An 18,263-nucleotide genomic window follows, 5' to 3' on the forward strand; every position below is an offset into this window, starting at 1 on the left:
AGATGCGGGAAAGGAATTAAAGGGGAAAATCCCACATCACTTCTGCAGCACCACAGGTGCCTACACAGCCATCCCCAGTGGTCTGCACCTCCTAAGCATTCTGATTAGGTGAATAAGCCCCTTTCTCTAGTAGGGTAGAACACAGCTTGTACCCATCTACCCAACCAACTAACTATTTCAAAGGGAAAGGATAATATCACCCCTTCAGCCAGCAGCCATTTTCTACAGCCCAGGCCAGCCCTACGCATACATTAGGTCAGTGGTCCTTTGAGATCTCTACATCAGCAATAAAGGGGACTTGATAGCCGCCTCCTACAGACACCATGGAACGGGCAGCTGATACACATCCACCAGGTCAGCAAGCCTGTATTCTGGGACCCTAGCCATCAGTACATCCACCCCTTGGGAATTCCCCTCACATCTACCAAGACCCCTTATAGGGATAGACAACCCCTGCAGGAACATCTTTTCTGCTTCTCTTACCGACTTTCATTCACCTCTAAATACCTACATGGAGGCCGATGCAGCCTGCTAAGCAGAAGGAGACCCCGGTGGTGAGCAACGCTACGCAGACCACATTAACAACCAGACCTTGCTTGAAACATATCTTACCTGCAGAATCTGGGAATAGGAAAGCCACAAAATGTTCAAAGGTTAAAAGAAAGACCCACTGTGCACCACGAAACTTAAATACTCAATCCGACTTAGGCAAATATCTTCGGAAAAAATCTCCTTTTGGGAGACAAAGCACATCGAAATAGCCTCAACTATATTTTATGGCGACAGACTTTGTTGAAACCTCAGAAGCCAAAAGTGAAGGGGGAGAAGGCAATAAGGACAATCCACAATCCAGATTTCACAGAAAAAATCATAGAAAATGCACTTAAACCAGTGATGAAGGAACTTCATGACATTAAAAAGGATATCGGGCACCTGGGTAGTAGTCTTGAGTAACTAGAAGAATACCAAACCTACCTCCTTACCTTTGGCGCAGCCACATCTGTAGCAATGGACGACTGCCAATCACACCTCAACAGCCTTCTAAACTATGTGGAAGACCAGGACAACAGAAGCTGATGCAATAACCTCAGAATCAAGGGCTCACCTAGAAATATTACACAAGATAAGCTTCATGATACGATCCTTTTACTGTACAAATCTCTGCTGGATGAAGATATGGCCTCCTCAGTTGTCATAGATAGAGCTCAATTGGCACTGCATCCTAAACCCAAAGCCTCCAAGGGACATTATTTGCAAAATTCTCAACTCAAAAAAGAAAAATGATCCGCCCCATCAGAGAAGCACTTCGCCAAAAGAAAATTCAATACAAATGGCTCTTCCCTTTTGGACTGTCCTTCCAGATCAACGTTTCAACTTAAATAATTTGAAGACCTGGAGATCTCATCCCCATCTGTGATGACATCGGCCTTGACCCCGACTGGCAAATGACTGTGCGACCCAAGTCAAGCAGGAAAATGTTGAACACTACTACAGACTGACCCCCTTTGCAAAGGACTGACCGCATAATAGTGAGTGACCTTATATATGTTAATCAAGGTGACCTATTACCTCCTGTGATCTCCTGATCTCCCTTCTTCCTCATTTCTACCCCAGGTATAACAACCCCCACCCCCTCTCCCTCTTCTTTCTTCCAGTCTTTTACATAGTGAATAATCCTCACCCACCTTACCCTTATATAATTTAGGGCACCCAGGGGAGGCCGATTATGCCCCCCCTTGGGCCCCCTTTCCCCTCTCTTCCGTCATTAAATTTCATTATGTTCCATTATGCCAATGCATACCATTATTGCATTGTTTTTCCAGTGTTTTCTGCTTTTATATTGTATGTTTTCTCCTCCTTCAAAGCATGCACGTTCAGCAATTGGCAACCTGTATCACTCACTACCATAATATGTCCGTAACCATTTTTGTCACATGTACACATTACTATTATCTGTTAGTTGCATTCTAAAATAAAAAAAATCAATAAAAATATTTTAAAAACAAAAATCAATTACATTTACTTTCATCTATGCATAGCCCATCCTCTTTTAATTTCAATTATACAGCCTATCCTCATTTAATTTTATATATACAGCAACCCTTCTAATTTAATTTAATATTTGCAGACCCTCCTCATTAATTTTCATATTTACAGCCCCCTCCTCATTTAATTTTACATTTACCTACCATTCCACATTTACTTTCATATATACAGCCCCCTCCTCACTCATTTTTATATATGCAGCCCTCCTCATTTTATTTTACATATGCAGGCCCTCTCCTCATTTATTCAAATATATACTGTGCCGTCCTCATTTAATTTCATTCATACAGCCCTTCATGTAATTTTATATACCGACCCCTCCTCATTTAGTTTTATATATGCAGCCTCTTCTTATTTAATTTCATTTACACATCCTTCCTCCTCATTTCATATATACAGCCCCCCTCATTTATTTTCATATATGTAACCCCCTCTTCTTTTTGTTTCATATGTACAGCCCCTTCCTCATATAGTTTTATATATGCAGCCACCCTCATTTAACTTCAAATATGTAGGCCCCCTCCTCATTTGGTTGTTTGTATATATATAGCCCCATCCTCATTTAATTTTATGTATACAGCCTCTTTTTCTTTTAATTTGATTTATACAGACCCTTCCTTTTTTCATTTCATAAATACAGTCCACCACCTCATTTAATTTCATTTATATAGACCCACTCTGCATTTAATTTCATATATGCAGCCCCTCCTCATTTAATTTGATATATACAGCCCCTTCCTCATTCAATTTATATAGCCTACCTCTTCCTTACATTTTATTTGTTTAGCGCCCTCCTCATTTATTTTAAATATACAGCCCCATTTAATTTGATATATACAGCCCCCACCTAATTAAATTTCATGTAAAGAGCCCCCTCGTTATTTAATTTAATTTATAAAACCCCTTCCTATTTTATTGTCATATATACTGCTCTTGGATGTATATATGACTAAAAATCTATTACATTGGTGCAATGCAACTTTGGGCTTCTCTATATTATTGGAATCAGGTCTGGATTCATATTCAGGACACTTTTAAATTTTTATGTTTACTAAAACAACTCTTCAGAAATTTTGGAGTGTAAAACACTAACTGTATAAAAAAAAATAAGAAACAACACAGATAATTGTTACCTGTTTATTTAACCCCTTAAGTTAGCCAGTTTCTAACTTAAGGCCCAGCCCCATTTTTTGTATTCTGACATGCATCACTTTATATGGTAATAATTTTTGAACACTGTTACTTATGAAAGTGATTCTGTGTATGTTGTACTTCATTTTAGAGGTAAATTTTGACTGATAAGTTTTGTGCTTATTTACAAAAAAAGAAAAAATGATGAATTTTTTAAAAAACAAAAATCCAATCCAATTTTCGAAATTGGAATTCATCATGTTTCCAGGCAGATAGATTTACCACCTAAATAAGTTTCTGAATAACATGTTCTGCTTTAAATTTTCATAATTTTTGAAATGTCTGGGTAACTTATTTTGATGTTACGTGGCAAATCGAATATTGCTTTTCCGTATTTTCAGAATTGACTATTTTGGGAATAAGTACTGTTTTGAATGAAGATTTAAATATTCAGCATCAACCCATTTTCAGATCTGCACTCCTCAAACTATCAGAAACAGCTTTTAGGAAGATTGTTAACCCCTTGAGATCTTTATAGTAATTAAATCAAAACTGAGATGAAATTTAGAATGGTCAAATTTTGTCGGTTATACCTTCATTTAGCTCTAAAATGTATACATTTCCAAAAGATAAAAAGAGAAAATCCATTATACAATTTGTTATGCAGTTTCTCCTGAGTATAGAGAGCCCCCACATGTGGCTGTTACTTGTTTTATGGAAAATTGGATTTATTATTTTTTTTTGGTATTCAATGTATAGACTAATAATCATTTTATCTTTATTCTATGGGTCAATACGATTACAGGGATACCATACTTTTTTCTTATGTTTCACAAAATTTGCCAAATAAAACGCTAATGTGGGGAAAAATCTATCATTTTGCATCGCTGTCCTCGGAATGGCATAACAGTTTTAATTTTTTGGCTACAGGGCTGGTTGATGGCTTGTTTTTTTATGGGACATGTTGTTATTTCAACAGTATCATTCTGGAGTACATATGTTTTTTAAATTCTATTTATTGCTTTTTGTGTGATTGAATAGGTAAAAATCATATTTTTTGGCAGGTTTTTAACAGTTTTTTTTACTACGTTCAATTTTTGGGTTCAATAATTATTTACAGTTATTCTACGGGTTGTTAGGGACATGGTAATACTATATATGTAGAGTTTGTGTTATGATTTAGACTTTTTTGTGCATTATATGTCGCTTTCTTCTTCCGTAAACTATATTTCTAACAAGGATGCATGCCTAAGTTAGGTGTAAAATGTTTTCTTACACACATGTCATACTCCCCAGTTAGTCCTTCAAAAGACTTAAACGTCTCCTATCCATGAGTTGGCACACATATATTAATAATCACATTATATTATATATATCACATATATTAATTTTCACATTAAAACCTTATTATCCAGGGGTTCTACTATCTTTCTACTTTACCCCCATAATGGCGTTTCTTTAGTGAATTCTTTGCAGTTCACCTTCAGTTACGTTTTTAACAAACCCTTTTGGGTACATTTACTGAAAACAGTGCAAACTGCACTGTGTGCAGTTTACGTGTGTAGTGTACATGGTGCACCAGATTCATGAATTGTGGCGCCCATTCTTTATGATTCTTAACCTCCCTGCACTGCCCTGACAGAGTACACCAACTTTTTTTTGGTGCACCTTTAACATGGCCCGTGTGGCAAACTTCTGTCAGACTTTGCATTTTAAATGTGGCGCACCGTCTGACTGTGCACTGGAAAGGCCCATTTCAATGCCCAAATTCATGTTGCTTGAAGAACAGTGCAAGGGAACTTTGTAAATACCTGTGCAAGCAGATTCCACCAGAAAGCTGGTGGACCTTAGTAAATGTGCCCCATTGTGCCAATTTGAAAAATACATTTGGATTCTTAGGGTAGACCAACATTGGCAGGTTTTTTTTCCCATTAATGATTTTTACTGGACTCATTTTGGCTTATGGATACATACAGATTTGTTTTCGCTTCCTGGCTTCAGTGATTTTTTTACATGTGCCTCACTGAACCATTCTTTTTAATGGGCTTTCTCATACTTCAGTTTCTTTTCACTGATCAGTGGTCAGTTTAGAAACTGTTCTTTTAATTTTCACTGACAACATTGGATCAGTGGAAAAGAACTGAAGTGTGAAAAAGCCTATTGAAAACAATTATTCAGTAGGGGTTCTTTCACATTGCCATTGCTGCTCAGCTTCAGTTGCACATCCATTGCATTTTGCGCAGGTTGCGTAAAATCCAAGCCCACAAGAATATGGCGCAAATGCATTTTTTCACCAATTTCACTGCATTTGGATTCTTTTTCCCGCTTCCCAGTACACGGCATGAAATATTTAATACCACTAATTTGACATATAATTTGTTACATAGAAAAGCCATAACACCGCTCTGTAAATGGAAAAATAAAAAAGTTATAGATTTTTGAAGGTGGGTAGTGAAAAATGATAACGGAAAAACTAAAAAGAGCAGCGGCGGGAAGGGGTTAAAGCATGTGAAAATACCAACTTAAATGTTCGAACACGGTCCATTAAAAAAAAAAATCCTTCCTCTGCACCTGCCCTAAATGAGGTACATATTTGTACCTAAAAAGTTGCAAAAATAAGCAAAAACAAAGTGACACATTATTAAAAAGTCACACCGAACATCTGGAAAATAAAGATACATAAGGCACACTGCACAAGGTGCAGACCAAAGATACTTGAAATACTACAGCAAGTGTCACAGTGAAAATGACAAAAATGAGACAAATAAACTAGCAGGAATAAACATGCATGTCTCCCATAGACTTGGTTTTGTGAGGCATCCGTGGAAATTACTGAACCACGGATGTTAAAACCAATGCGAATGTGAAAACCAGTGCAAAGAGTCCTAAGGCAGAGAAAAGCAGTCTGTATGTGTTCAAAAGCCAAAATGAGTTCAGTGAAAAATTACTGATGTGAAAATAAAACACCAATGTGAAAGGGGTTGGTCACTTTACCTCACCTTTTTTTGTAATGTGTGTGTAAGTGTGTGTGTGTGGGGGGGCTGGATATTAGGTAATTTACCAATATACATCTATAAAAATTTCTGCTCAGCTTTCTTGATATGTAAAGTGAAGCCTCCTTTCATTTACCTTATCACCTAGACATTCCTGTCCATAAAATGGCCACAGATGGAAGGTCATGTGATCTTAACGGTCGATGAACCCCCCACCTGCAGCCGTTTTATGGACAGGAATGTCTGGCTGATGAGGTAAAATACACAAGGCTTCACTTCACATATCAAGAAAGCAGAGCAGAATTTTTAATAGATGTATTCATTTATGCAAGAAAAACGCATGGGCGACACTGCTTAATGGCTCTGTACAGCAATGACCAAAAAACACTTTAGTTCAAACTTGCACATGGGGGCTTCAGGGCTTGTACATGGTAGCTTAGGGGGTAACAATTAATCTAGAAAACTATACCCCTTTAGGAATTTATAAATATGCTAATATGTTGTGACTACCTTATGCCGATCTGTCAGATCTTAATCTGTTATTCAGCATTTCCAGATTTAAGGAAGACTAAAAATGGAGACCTAATTTTACGTCTAGAAATAATATAATGCCAGCAGAATAAAGAATGGGTCCTAGGTTTGATCTCCGCCACCTTCACGCCAGTGGGGTGTAAAGGGGTGTGAGAGGGAGCGCGGACGAGAGTGGGCTGTTTAAGTCGCCAGTTGCGTTTATTTGTATCCCAGAATAAATGCTGCCCAGCAGACTTCCCGGATACATCAAGAGGTGGAAGCCTCTTGATGTATCACGCTGCAACTATGCGGTGGCGGGTCTATCATTCGCCGGCGCAAGAGCGCCAGCCTATGATAAGTATGCCCTTTTGTGTGTATATGGTGTGTTTACACTGCATGTGTATATGGTGAGTTTATACTGTATGTATAAGTATATGATATATTACTGTATGTATATAATGTGTATATACTATACAGTACCTGTGCAAATATACTGTATGAGTTATATACTCAATGTATTAGTGTATAAATGCATATATGAGTGTATACATGTGGGTGCAAATCTGAACACATCTGTATATATCTTTTAAAGGGGAAGGGGGCCCCATGCAGAAATCTGCTATGTGGCCCAGCTTCTCCTGGTCTCGACCCTGCCAAAAATGTATGTCTAAATGGATCAACTTTCCAAAAATACAAACAGCACAGTATTGCAACATACTTTAGATGTAAGTGGCAAACAGAGAAAGTGTTTCATTTCGCAGACCTTTGCCAGTTAGTTGCTACATCATAGTTTTACTCATAACACTTATTTCAGTCACATTGAAGTTGACCGCATGTACCATATGTTTTACTCTGAGGTACAGGAAGATAACAATAATAATTCTTTATTTATATAGCGCACAAAGATAACTTTGTTTGGGAGCTGAAATTGGCTATTTAAATCCGGACAAGGTATAATTTTCTGTTCTATCAACATTTGTGAAATACCGAGCATACACTTATTGCTCCATCGATGTATTGAATTTTTTTCCCAAGATTCCTTCTAGGCCTTCTGCAGATAGCGACAAGACTTTCTTATGGACCTCAGGGGTGCTATTTGCATGAAGTCCCTCCCAACAGACATTTATGACTTTCATTAGCTATGTACTAAATGCTCACCATTAACTGTACCCTTAGTGGGGTGTTATCTGCCAATGACTTTCTGCTTGTGTCCATGGCACATCCAGTTCTCCCTTATACCATTTGGAAGCCCTGGCTAGAATCAAAACTTGGTAATAATCTTTAATGTCACTTTTTTTTTTTTTTGCTAGGATAGATTTAGCTATACTAGGTTTATGGCTCCCCCCCCCCCCATATGCATTGAAACATCATGGACTGTGCATCTACAAAAAAAATCGACTAGGAACTGGGATGGGAAGTGTGTGAAATAATTATAACAGCCTGGGAGCTAACAGCATCTTAAATGCGGTAACTTTACCTATCCAGGCAATTTCAGTCTTCTGAATAAGTAATGCTTCAGTGCGGATTTTAGATAGGAGAGTGACACAGTTCTCTTTAAAAAGGTGCTTAATAGATTTTGTGACTTGTAGACCTAGATACTGGATGTAGTCACTTTGCCAATCAAATGGGTATTTATTACGAAGATAGAATAAAGTTCTATCTTTAACATTAAGAGGAAGTGCCTGTGTTTTTTGTGTGATCCTACTGAAAGTATGAATAGTCGTGATAGCCACCTCAAGTGAGGCCTCTGGGTTTATCATGGGCACTATAATGTCATCTGCATAAAGTAATATAAAATTAGCCTTGCCCCTTAGCTCTATCCACATAAATTCTGGGATCAATCTTTACAGCAACACCAGTGGCTCCAATAAGGGTATGAAAATCAGCAGAGATAATGGGCACCACTGGTGGGTACCATTTGTTATCCAGAAGGAGTCAGAGAAAGTGCCATTTGTAAAAACCCTAGCTGAGGGAGTGGAGTATGAGGCTTTTATGCCCTGCAGTATATCTCCTCTGAAACCTAAAGGGTTGAGAACGTGTGCGACTAATAAATGCGGTTGAATGCCTTCTCAGCATCCACCACCAACAAAAAAGCCGGGAACCTCTGGGACTCTATATGGTGCAATTAGTTAACTATCATTTTAGTATTCTCAGCAGCTTGTTTCCCCTTTCCACTGAACCCTGTCTGATCTTTGGTTATTAAGTCAGGCAAGAAGGTCATCAGCCTTTTCGACAAAATTTTGGCATATATTGTTCTTTCAACATTGAGTTTTGTTTTGTGGTAGATCAGATGGTTTACTGGGTGTGGGAAGTGTGATAATTATTGCCTGTTGATTATTTTCCTGGGAGTGGAAATAGCTTGTGAAAAGACCTTTGTCATGAGCCTAGACTGGATATGTGTAAACAGCTTAAAATACCTCCCCGTGTGCCCATCTGGCCCTTGTGATTTATTCACCAGGGTAGACTTAATCTCAGCCAGGATTTCCTCTTCCATAAGAGGAGAGTTAAGGAACTCTAGTTAATGAGAGCATACCCTTTTGAGATTCCCCAGGAAACTTTGGATCTTCTGTTCATGAGGTTTATATGTGAGGGGTTCCCTTTTGAAGTTATATAGTGTGGCATAATAATCTTTAAAGCGATTGGTGATGTCCACTGTATGAGTCAGCTTTCCAAGTGAGGGTGTCTAAGAAAGGGGATTTTTGATTTGAGACATCTACCCCCCCCCCCCCCCTTGTAGCCATGTGAGCAATACCATGCCTTTGTTTTCTGTAATCAATATTTTGGGTCTCCAATTTTTGAAGGGCGGTGAGTGTTTCCACAACCTGTTCTTCTCTTTACTTTTTAGCGGTATGCCCTAGCGAGATCCCTATTCCCCTGACAAACATATTGTGAGTGTTCCATGGGGTGGTAGGAGAGGATTACGGCCAAAGAACTCCCGTATTTACCTCTCCAATATTTTCCTATTCTCCAAATTATTTAACAAGCGGGGCTGCATCAACATAAATAAGTCATGGGGTGGCAGGGGGTTTCCTTTATCATCATGGTGATAGCCGCATGATCCAATTATGTAATGGTTTCGATTTTAGTGTTTGTGGCACCATGAAGGGAATCTTTTTCTATTTGGAACATATAGATTTGTAAATACAAATTGTGTAGTGGGGAGTAAAATGTGTAGTCACAGGGGCGGAGCCTCAACGCGCTGCATGGCAGATATTCTTCACTGAGCTCCCGCTACACAGGCTAAGCTTCGTTGAAATCTAGCGACCCACGGCAGCGAAAATGTTCCGTACGGATAAAGATTACCCGGCTGAACATCAAGGGACACCGAAAGTGAGGAAAAATACATGAGGTCTGGATAAATTCCTCCGTAAAAAACATGCTACCCCGCTAGCTAAGAAAGGCAAGATGGCGTCGGATCCCGCGCTGGAATCAGACATAGCTGACGATTCAGACCTGGACAGTGTCGCAGGGCAAGAAGATACCAAGCTACACTCAGAATCAGCTCCTTCTTCCAGAAACTTCCTTAAAAAGCTATTAGCTCAAGCGGTTACCCCAATAATGAAAGAACATACCGCTATACATGGTGAGGTGAGATCCATTGGTCACCGGGTGGAACAACTAGTAGAGCAACAGCGTGCCATAGTGGAGCACAGTGAAGCTATAGCATACTTGTGCGGAGTACAAGCAGACGCCATTAACAACACCTTGCTAATGATAGAAGATCAAGAGAACCGTAGCAGAAGAAGCAATATCCGGATAAAGGGACTACCAGATGAGATATCTTCTGAAATGCTTCGTAATAAGGTATTCTCAATTTTCTCCTTATTATTAACCGAGGAGAGGGCCAAGAAAATAACTATTGAGAGAGTACAACGCTCCTTAAGGCCCCCACCTAAGCCGGATGATCCCCCAAGGGATGTAGTTTGCGGCCTATTTAGCTACTGCGATACTGAGGCTATCCTAAAAGCAGCTAGATCAAGAAATGACTGGGAAATAGATGGCGCACCTATAGCCATATTCCAAGATATAGCACCGTCTACTTTGTACAAAAGACATTTATCGAAACCCCTCACTGATTATCTTCGCCAGAAGAAGATCTTATTCAAGTGGTTATACAAATTTGGAATTACCTTTTCAGCAGAGGGCAAGAGATGCACAATCAAGCACCCAAGGGATCTAGCCAGAGCATGGGCGATCCTGGATATGGAACCATTACACATCACCTCATGGTTGCCTATTACGGAGCAACACTTGGATCTTCCAGGCTTACCCAAAATCAACAAAAGGGTTACATCGGGGAAATCCAAATCCCCTAAGGCCAAGAAGAAAAGCAGTGGGGACACTTGAAGGAACTGTTTCCAATGTAGAGAAAGAGGCTCTCTGGATCAATTTATCCGTGCAGCTGTTTAACACTAACATACACTCACCGGCCACTTTATTAGGTACACCATGCTAGTAACGAGTTGGGCCCCCTTTTGCCTTCAGAACTGCCTCAATTCTTCGTGGCATAGATTCAACAAGGTGCTGGAAGCATTCCTCAGAGATTTTGGTCCATATTGACATGATCGCATCACACAGTTGCCGCAGATTTGTCGGCTGCACATCCATGATGCGAATCTCCCGTTCCACCACATCCCAAAGATGCTCTATTGGATTGGTGATCTGGTGACCGTGGAGGCCATATGAGTACAGTGAACTCATTGTCATGTTCAAGAAACCAGTCTGAGATGATTCCAGCTTTATGACATGGCGCATTATCCTGCTGAAAGTAGCCATCAGATGTTGGGTACATTGTGGTCATAAAGGGATGGACATGGTCAGCAACAATACTCAGGTAGGCTGTGGCGTTGCAATGATGCTCAATTGGTACCAAGGGGCCCAAAGAGTGCCAAGAAAATTTTCCCCACACCATGACACCACCAGCCTGAACCGTTGATACAAGGCAGGATGGATCCATGGTTTCATGTTGTTGATGCCAAATTCTGACCCTACCATCCGAATGTCGCAGCAGAAATCGAAACTCATCAGACCAGGCAACGTTTTTCCAATCTTCTACGGTCCAGTTTCGATGAGCTTGTGCAAATTGTAGCCTCAGTTTCCTGTTCTTAGCTGAAAGGAGTGGCACCTGGTGTGGTCTGCTGCTGTAGCCCATCTGCCTCAAAGTTCGACATACTGTGCATTCAGAGATGCTCTTCTGTCTACCTTGGTATTATGGGTGGCGATTTGAGTCACTGTTGCCTTTCTATCAGCTCGAACCAGTCTGCCCATTCTCCTCTGACCTCTGGCATCAACAAGGCATTTCCGCCCACAGAACTGCCTCTCACTGGATGTTTTTTCTTTTTCGGACCATTCTCTGTAAACCCTAGAGATGGTTGTGCGTGAAAATCCCAGTAGATCAGCAGTTTCTGAAATACTCATACCAGCCCTTAAAGTGGCCGGTGAGTGTAAGTTAAGTATGGCATATGCCTTACCAAGGTATCAAAATATTGTACAGTGTGCTCCGATCAGGATATGCTCTTAACATCAGGGCAGCTTTTCTGCTCCTACCCTCCGAGATATATCCCGGGGCCTGGGCAGGGCGCTCCTGTGGGGTATTCATTTGATTCTCTCGGGGATGCGTGGTGCACAGGCGGCGGGAGTTGGAGAGAACATTCCAATAGGGAATGGTTAGTTGCTACTTTTAAAGTATTTCCAGAGCACGTTTTTGGTAGTTTGAGCACTGTGTTGTTCAGGTCACAGTCAAGGGAACACATTGGTACAGGGAAAACTATAACTCAACTAATGCCCCAATCATCTAGTTTAAAGTTCAGCTTTAGATTTCCATATGGCTAGTCTAAAATGCATCACATACAACGTCAGAGGGCTTTACAACCCACAAAAGAGATCGCAGCTCTCTACCCTACTTAAAAAAGATAAAATAGATATATGTTTCATACAAGAAACACATTTTAAGAAAGGGAAAATTCCCATCATCCCCAAGAAAAGATATAATTTATGCTATCACAATGCACACTCACAAGCTTCAAGGGGAGTCTCTATTTGGATCTCCCCCAATGTACCATTTACACACGAAAAAACATGGAGAGATGAGGAGGGAATAATTTTGATGGTGGTGGGGATAATTGGTTGCACTGCAATCACACTGGTGGCAATGTATGGACCTAACGAAGGACAAGTGAGGTGGTTTAATGAAACACTACAAATGATTCATACACACGCAAATGGTATGAAAATAATAGGGGGAAACATCAATCTAGCTTTAAACCCGCTAATGGACAGCTCACTGGGTAAAACCTCACACCCAAGAAAAGTTTTAGGCAAAGTTAGTAGAACACTGAGACACCATAATCTCATTGACACATGGAGGACGCTTAACCCCTCAATAAAGGACTAAACACATTACTCTGCCCCACATAAAAGTCACCAGAGGCTTGATTATTTCTTTATCCAAGGTTCACACCTTAATACACTGAAAAAGGTGACTATAGGGCCAGCTACTATATCAGATCACAATCCAGTGATTATGGAAATCAGCCTCAAAAGCCTTCCAATCAAGGAATGGATATGGAGACTTAATGAGACATTATTGGACAGGATATAGCCTGGATAGATAGTAAAATGGAACAATATTTCACAAGAAATGTTCCTGCAGACACATCTGAAACATTAAACTGGGAATCACACAAAATGGCCATAAGAGGGGAACTTGGGAGTTGGGAGTGAGAACCAAGAAAAGGAGAAACAATATCTTAAACAGCTTATTGGAAAGAATTGCAAAGTTAGAGGGAATTTCTAAACACTCTACTGCGATTAAATGGCAGGAAGAACTAGCAGACCTAAGGAAAAAACTCTTAGACCACCTCAATATTTCACACGCTAAACAATACCAACACTTTAGATACAAATTCTATGCAATAAATTAATTTCACACTTCATAAAAGGGGAGAGGGAAGCGAATTTTATATCATCCATAAAGACACCGGGTGGTAAGTTAGTTAGCTCCACCCCGGAAATAGCAGAAGCTTTCCAACAATTCTACAGGACGCTATATAATATTGATAACCAACAAGAGGGAGATATAAATCAGCAAGCAAAAGAAACTGCAAGTTTCTTGTCAAAACTAGATTTGCCCAGACTCTCAAAGGAGGAGGGTCTAGATCTTTTAAAACCTGTTACAATAAAAGAATTATCTAATATCCTGGCCTCACTTCCAATGGGGAAAAGCCCAGGCCCAGACGGGCTTCCGGTCAGCTACTACAAGAAATTTGCCAAAACCCTATTACCCCATATGGCAAAATGGTGCAATGCCCTTATGGCAGGTGAACATCCACCACCACAAGCTCTATCAGCGACCATTGTAGTGCTCCCCAAACCTGGGAAAAATCCTGATTGCTGCAGCAATTTCCGTCCAATCTCTCTACTAAACGTAGATGTAAAGATTTGGGCTAAGCTTCTTGCTGGTAGAATAGGTAAATACCTACCAAAACTAATAAATAAAGAACAAACCGGATTTGTCCCAGGAAGGGAAGGGAATCACAACTCCACGAGGGTAATTCAAGCAATTTGTACTGCAAAAGAGCGAAATATACCGGTAGTTCTTACATCCCCAAATCCAGGGCCTAACAATAGGAGGAAGCACTCATCTAAACGCTGCTTTTGCAGATGACCTTTTGTTAATGATCACCAATCCGGCGCAAGCATTCCATCATATCACAGCAGTATTAGAGGAATTCGGGAAATTGTCAAATTATAATAAATCGGAAGCCATGAACGTGACAGCCCCCCAACACATTATAAAAGTTTTAAAGAAATCTACCCCCTTTAAATGGCAAGATAACTTGTTAACCTACCTATTCCTATACCTATTGCAGATGGTCCCTATGGTTATACCCGCCACATATTTTCGTAAAGTCAAAGCTCTATTTATTGCATTCCTGTGGAAGGGGAAAAAAGCGAGGCTGTCATATGATAGGCTTAAAAAACTTATGATTCATGGGGGAATGGGTTTACCGGACATACGTACATAACATAAAGCAGTTAATCAAAAAAGATGGTTCCAGCTGATTAACCCAGTATGCTCACATTTAGGCAGCGAATTGTAAATAGCTTCTCTGGCGCACTCCTCAATAGCCAAACTTTGGCTCACTGATAACCCGTCAGCTTGCAACAATTTGCTAACTAAAGGGGTCTTACAAGTGCTGCAATCAATTAAAAAACTCCCATATTCTCTTGAACACCCCCCCCCCCCCCCAAATATGCCGGGGAAATGTTTGCCAATGTTTCACAAACCAAATAATATACACCATTCTGATGTTTGGAAACTCATGGGGAACATGACTACTAAACAATTTCATAAGTTGAAACTAGAGGAAATATTGCAACTGGGGAAGGGAGATACAGCTAACCCTAATTTTTTGCACACAGAGGAAATAAAAACTATACACCAAGAGTTTACTAAGCTGCATAAGGTAATCAAGGACCCGACTTGGATGGAGCAATGGTTCCAAAAAGATAAAATGCCAAAGGGAGCTATATCTATGTTTTATAAGTTTCTCCTGACAGACAATGATGGGGTTACACCAAGCTACTTGAAACAATGGGAAGAGGATTCATATATGTCTTTCTCTGCAGCACAAATTAAGACCATACACAAGAACTCACATGGCTTCTCCAAGTGTGTTCGCATTCAAGAAAACTCCTATAAAACCATAACCAGATGATATAATACCCCTTCAGTATTGAAGAGGAAGGGTTTAATGCCCAACGATAAATGCTGGAGATGCAATAAGGAAGGGGCCACCCTGGGGCATATTCTGTGGTATTGCGATAAAATGAACCTCTTTTGGCAACAAGTCGAAAGAACGATATCTACTGTCACAAAGACTAACATCCAAAACATCCAACTTACACCAGCTACAGTTCTCCTTTGGTTGTCCAATAAATCGTGGAAGCCTAAAAAAGGAGACCTATGCACTTTACTAGTTCAAATGGCCAAAACGATAATTCCCTTAAAATGGTTACAAAAAGAACCCCCCACGATGGCAGAATGTCTAGATAGAGTGGATCACATTCACAGAATGTAGGAGTTAGCTAGCTGGGAGATGAGGCAACATGACAAACATACCACACTATTGTCGCCATGGCTATGTTTTAGGAACCTACCATGACAATGGTAGTCCACATGTGGATGATCCATGTGGGGACAGAAGGAATATGCTAGAGGTGAGACCTTATATGCAAGGGCTGCTCTGCAAACCTACTCAAACAATAAAATGACTCCCACCCAAGCCTAACTATATTTACCTAGGAGATTCTTTATATATCACATCCAGTGGGGCGAGTGATTAGGAATCAATGCAAAAACTTTCTGTGTACCTGTTTCTGTATTTGTTTCCTTAAAGTGCTCTAAGTTAAGTCAATTATAATTGGTTTGTTCTAATTATACAACAAATATGTACAAGCTAGTATATTTGTATTTGCAGGACCATAAGATATGTGTGATTGATCTCGACAATATATTTGTTGTACATTGTTAAATAATGTGAAAACCCAATAAAAATATTTAAACAAAAAAAACACACTGGCCAAAATAAATTACCAGTTAATGTGCAAAAAAAAGTGTAGTCACATTCTGTGCTATGCTGGGCTCTACACATGGCAAAAAGATCATTTTTCCACCACAGTTCACTGAGGCCATTGGAAGTTTTGGGCTTTGGTGGCTAGTAATCCAGTGGGGGATTACTAGTTATATTCAAACCCTCCCCCCCCCCCCCCATAATCAGGGCTTCCTTTTTATGTTTGTTGGTAATGTGTATCATTTTCCTCATAAAGCTTAGCTGCTTACAGCGTACTCTGCTAAAAGAGTGTGTTGGTTATTGTTATGTACCTTCCCATCTTATCACTAACCATAACAACTAGTTTTGATAGCAATCATTACTCTTCCACATTTCTAAGCATAATTCAACAAATAAATATGAGTAAAAAACGGGTTCCTGATCCTTTGAGAATTCTCCTGTACAACATTTGTTTTGTGGGTAAACAGAACGTCACAGGTCAGCAAGCGTGCTTCTGCCCATAATCTATTTCTCATAAGCGGCTGTTTGAGCCTTTAACATTCATTGACATAAATTTCAGCACCATCTCAAATGATCAACTTACTTATTGCTAGTTAACTTCATGAACACACAAGAGTCTCTTATCGGACTTCTGCTTTCCATCTTTAAGCTGCAGTCAGATTACAAGAACATCTTCCCTAAGCGTAGCTATGACTATTGTGAGACAAAACATGAAAACAAGAGAAGCGTCCAACATACGGGAACAGTACTATTAGAGTAGTATAAGTCCAGACTGCTCTGGTATCAGGGAAGAAGAAAACTGGATAGGAAGAAGTGGTGAAGATAACTTAGTGATCCTTGAACATTTTGGACTGTGGACAGAAAAGGGGCCACCTATCTGGTGATTACCCTTCTGTTTAGAAAATCTCAAGATTTTCTGTTTCTACTAGACATGCCTCTGCCTCCACTGCCTCTGGTAGCTTTATGCCCAACACTTGCAAGAGCTTAGATCCCTCTTCCAGAGACTTGATGACATTAATATTTTCATTTCGGTTGACCAGCAAACAAACAGGGAAGCCCCATTCGAATGGTAGTTGATTGCTTCGCAGGGCAACAGTTATCGGGCAGTGTCAGTGGCTGGTATTTGCATCAGTGCATCTTGGCTCTCTTCAGCTCTGCTCTGTGGAAGCTTCGAGCCTTCCCCCCTCATCATACCCTCAACTCATTTGCTGCTTTTGTTTGGGCTCTTGAAAGGAGACATGGGAAGGAGAAAAGCCCCCTTGTCACGTGGCCCATAATGGTTCAAATCTCTGCCTGTTGACATTGCTCCCCTCAACTCACCTCCATCTTCTGAGGGAATGTTGCAGAGCTGTGGAGACACCGGGGCAGAAAGTAAACTCCTGGGTGCTTAGTATGCTCTTCCCCTCATATTTTGGTCCCTCTCATCTACTAATCATAATGTGGACCCTTCTCCTCCAATAATTGTGGCCATCCTCATTTCCCCTCATATTGCCCCCCCAAAAAAAAAAAATCCCCTTAAATATGTAAGACCATCTCATCTCCCATTCATATAGTGGCCCCATTCAGCTCCTTATATTGTAACACCTCTCATTGCCTCTTCCTCTTGGAGCTTGCTCATTTTGGCTTGTGGCTCTAAGTGTATTGTGAGCATAAGTGGAGTTGAAACAGATTTTTGTGTGTTCTAAGAGGAAATCTGTGGTGATTGTGGATTGAGTAGATAAGTAATAGCAAGGCACTTTTTCTAAGTGTCACAATTTAAACAGCTTTTTTTCCCTTTCTTTACCTGGTCTGTTAAGTGGGAGTAGGGATTAGTGTTCTCACCTGATAAATTAAGTTGTAGAAACTCTGTTTTAAGCTTGCTTATTTTGGCTTGTGGTTCTAATTGGTTTGTGAGCATAAGTGGAATTGAAACAAGTGGAATTTGAAAAAGAGGAGTCCACAGAACTGTAAGTAATCCTCATTTTATATCTCTACATTTATACACTCCTCACAGTTTTTTGACTAGGAT

This window comes from Engystomops pustulosus, chromosome 6, assembly GCF_040894005.1.
Source record: "Engystomops pustulosus chromosome 6, aEngPut4.maternal, whole genome shotgun sequence".
NCBI classification, from domain to species: domain Eukaryota; kingdom Metazoa; phylum Chordata; class Amphibia; order Anura; family Leptodactylidae; genus Engystomops; species Engystomops pustulosus.